Source organism: Heterocephalus glaber, unplaced genomic scaffold, assembly GCF_053883595.1.
Source record: "Heterocephalus glaber isolate CG9 unplaced genomic scaffold, H.glaber_assembly_v1.0 deba00001764, whole genome shotgun sequence".
NCBI classification, from domain to species: domain Eukaryota; kingdom Metazoa; phylum Chordata; class Mammalia; order Rodentia; family Bathyergidae; genus Heterocephalus; species Heterocephalus glaber.
In genome coordinates this window covers 4026319-4030040 of record NW_028258461.1, presented here as the reverse complement: position 1 = coordinate 4030040, position 3722 = coordinate 4026319, and positions in this window count along the sequence as shown.

The following is a 3722-nucleotide window of genomic DNA, read 5'->3' as shown; positions in this document are numbered from 1 at the left end:
GTATATATGTAGTATGTGTATATAATAATTGCACTCATCTTGGGGAATTGGTACACATGTGTATTGTCTTTATCAATTTTACTCCCCCTTTTCCCCACTCCTGCTTCCCCAGATCCCTTGCTGGCCTGCGCAAAGACTACTGCCTTGTTTTCCACCATCTCTTTCTTATTTTGTTCCTTGTATTTTGTTCTTTTGACATAGGCTCTAAGTCACTAATTTGCCAAGGCTAGGCTGTAACTCAAAACAGATTTGCCACCATGCCCCAATTTTTCCTCTTCTTATAAGGGCACTAATCATGTAATACTGACAACACCATTTCAGCCTCATCTAGCCCTAATCACCTCCCAAAAGTGTATTATATTAGAGATGAGGGCTTCAAAATTGGCTTCCTCTACACCCTCAAGCAATTTATATAACTAAATTGTTTTTATCAAAACCCGTATACTAACACTGACACATGCTAGTAGTTTACTAGAGGCTTAATCGACTTCACTGATTGTTTTATTAATGTATGTGTTTGCAATCCATGACTCAATCTAGGATTTCACATTGGGAAGATAAAAATATTCGGTCCATAGCAAAATTTACTGAAGACAGGAATATTGAAGATGTTTCACACGAAAGAAATGATGGAGATACAACAACTAAGTACAGTTTGAAATCCTGAATCAAATTAGTTACTAGAAAAAGCACATGATAAAAAATTGCTTATATCTGAATTAAGTCACCAGATAAGTTAATAGTTTGCATCAATGTTTGTTTACTTGTCTTGATACCTAAGCATAGTTATATAAATTTAAAGCATTTGACAAAATTGAGTGAAGGATATAGGGAAAGTCATTTTGCTGTTTTGCAACTTTAATGCTCTTGCAAAATTTAAAAATTAGAGAAAAACAAGCATAAAGTAAAATTCTAGGATCATAAAAATTGTTTAAAATTATATAGTGGTGAGAGCTTAACAATGCTGTGAATACATGAAATCTCACAGCAATGTACATCATAAATGAATGAATTGTATTCTATGTGAATTTCATAACAATAAATCAGTCACCAAAAATAATTGGTAGAACCCTGAAAGTGAGTACTAACAAAGGTAGATCACTAACATCCATGTATGTTGCACACACAACTCTGGCCCAAAGTTAGTCTGAAATCTGTGGAAACATATTCTAAGGAAGGCAATTATTGTGTACTTTAATTAATTGTAGTGCTGCTAAACAGAATTTATTGTGTGTATGTTATATATGCAGGAGTTGGTAAATACCCGAGCCCTCATTCCTTTGGGTCACTAATACATATCAATGCCAAAAGAGAAAAATATGATCATACAAAATATTTTATAAAATTCAATTTTTTATTCCCCTTAATATATCTGCAATAAAGATACCTTTCATTATAATATATCTGTCCAGAATCAACAACTAATATAATATTTTAGGGCTTACTTCTTGAAGGCAAAGATAAGAAAACATTACTGTCGTGACTTAATCATTATTTTGGAAACTCTAATTGGGATAAGATGTGGGAAATATATATTCAAAAGAAAAACACTGTAACATAGGGTTTTTGTTACTATTCTGCTATACATAATACTTGATAGGATCTGAAAAATAGCACCCATGAGAATCTGGTAAGTGACAAATTACAGAAATTCAAAAATTAGTAGTTTTACTGTATTTCAAGGAAAACCCTGGGATTCCACTTTAAAACAACAATTTCAAATACCTAAGAATCACCTCAAAAAGAAATGTAAAAGGGCCAAGGATTTAGTTCAGTGGTTCTGCCACCTGTCTCACAAGTGCAAGGTTCCAAGTTTGATCCCTGGTACAAAGAAAGAAAGGAAAGAAAGAAAGAAAGAAAGAAAGAAAGAAAGAAAGAAAGAAAGAAAGAAAGAAAGAAAGAAAGAAAGAAAGAAAGAAAGAAAGAAAGAAAGGAAGGAAGGAAGGAAGGAAGGAAGGAAGGAAGGGAGAGAGAGAGAAAGAAAGAAGGAAAGAAAGGAAGAGAAAGAAAGAAAGAGAGAGAGAAAGAAAGAAGGAAAGAAAGAAAGAAAGAGAGAAAGAAAGAGAGAGAGAAGGAAAGAGAAAGAAGAAAGAAAGAAAGAAAGTAAGAAAGAAAGAAAGAAAGGAGGGAGGGAGGGAGGGAGGAAAGAAGGAAGGAAAGAGAGAGAGAGAAAGAAAGGTAAAAGAATCAACCTCTCTCCTCCAAAAGATGCCTAGGTCTAAATATAGCTCATAAAACCAGACTTGATGATAGAAGAATAACTTTGCCAAACTAGAAAGACACAAAATAAAAAAAATTTCCATTTAGCCTGAATTTAATACTAAGATTAATTCAATTGTTTTTACACGTGGACTTTAGGATATAGATTGACTTTATTTATCCATCTGGGAATTTTATTGGTGTGAAGTCTACCACTTCTGCACGTAATATTTCCCTTACCACTGGGACATTGTGTATCCATCCTGCAGATGGGTAGGTAGGCCTGTCCATTCCTGTTCTTGTCCTTCATGCGATAGCTACAGACAAAAATGTTATATTTTCCTCTTATGATACATACACACAAATGCAACTCCATGAAAAGAAATATTCCCTTGGAATTTGATGTAAAGGAGATAAAATGTCCAAAGCCCTAACTTTCTCATTCTTGTGCAATCTGAGGGTTTATAAAATGAATTCATGTATCTTCAAGGTACTCAGAGTAATTCCTTTTGTTTAGCTCCTGTTTTATTTTATTTTTTTATTTGTTACATTTTGTTTTTATTATGGTAAAAGCACAGCATGAGACCTACCCTCTTGACAAAATTAAAATATAAGAGGGTGAAGGGTGCACAGGTAATTGGGAAAAAATAAGAACCAAGATACATCATGTACAGGTACAAGCACCCAATGATAAATGTAAATGTACTGTATACCTAAAATGTACCAATAAAAGAATTTAAGCCAAAAAAGTATATAATATAGTGTCATTAATCATAGACATAAATGGTTTGCATTAAATAAACTCTGTTGCTAATTACAGTTCATGTAGATTGGGATGAGCTCTGATCCTCTTGTCACGCGGGAGAGTTAAGGGGACAGAGTACAGAGAAAACAAATGTTTTTCCAGTGCCTGCTATGTGTCATGATCAATCTAATATGTATTTAAAATATGTTATTATATTTCGTTATTTAGGTGTTTATTTTATACAATACTTGAGATTTTTATTTCTCATCATATGGACACAAGCTTGTAATATTACTATACTTCATATGTTTATACAGTCTTTATATTATTCATTCTAATTTGAAAGCCCTTGAATTTAGAGGTCTTATTTACCTGTCAAATACTATAATCCTTCACAAGATATGAATACTACAATCAGCCTTGATATTGCCAACAAACTGGATTAAGAGGACAATTTCCCCCCTGGGTCTCTCCTCTAGGAATTGTTTTGTAAATCAGCGAGGTAACTATTTGGCCAAATTCATTTACAAACACAACCTTCAACGATGAAATCAAGGTGTATTAGGAAAATCTGTAGGGGAGCTATTTACCTCAGAACTCTAATCAAAGTGTCAGTGTTTGCCAATTACTTAGTAATAGCTCTTCTTCATATACTGCCACCCCTAAGGTGACTATCATTTTTATATATACTATATTTTATATGGAGTACATTTTTATACTCTGAATGTAAAACAAATTTCTATTCGGGCTGGAAAGATAAAGCGTGGAAAATTAAAAC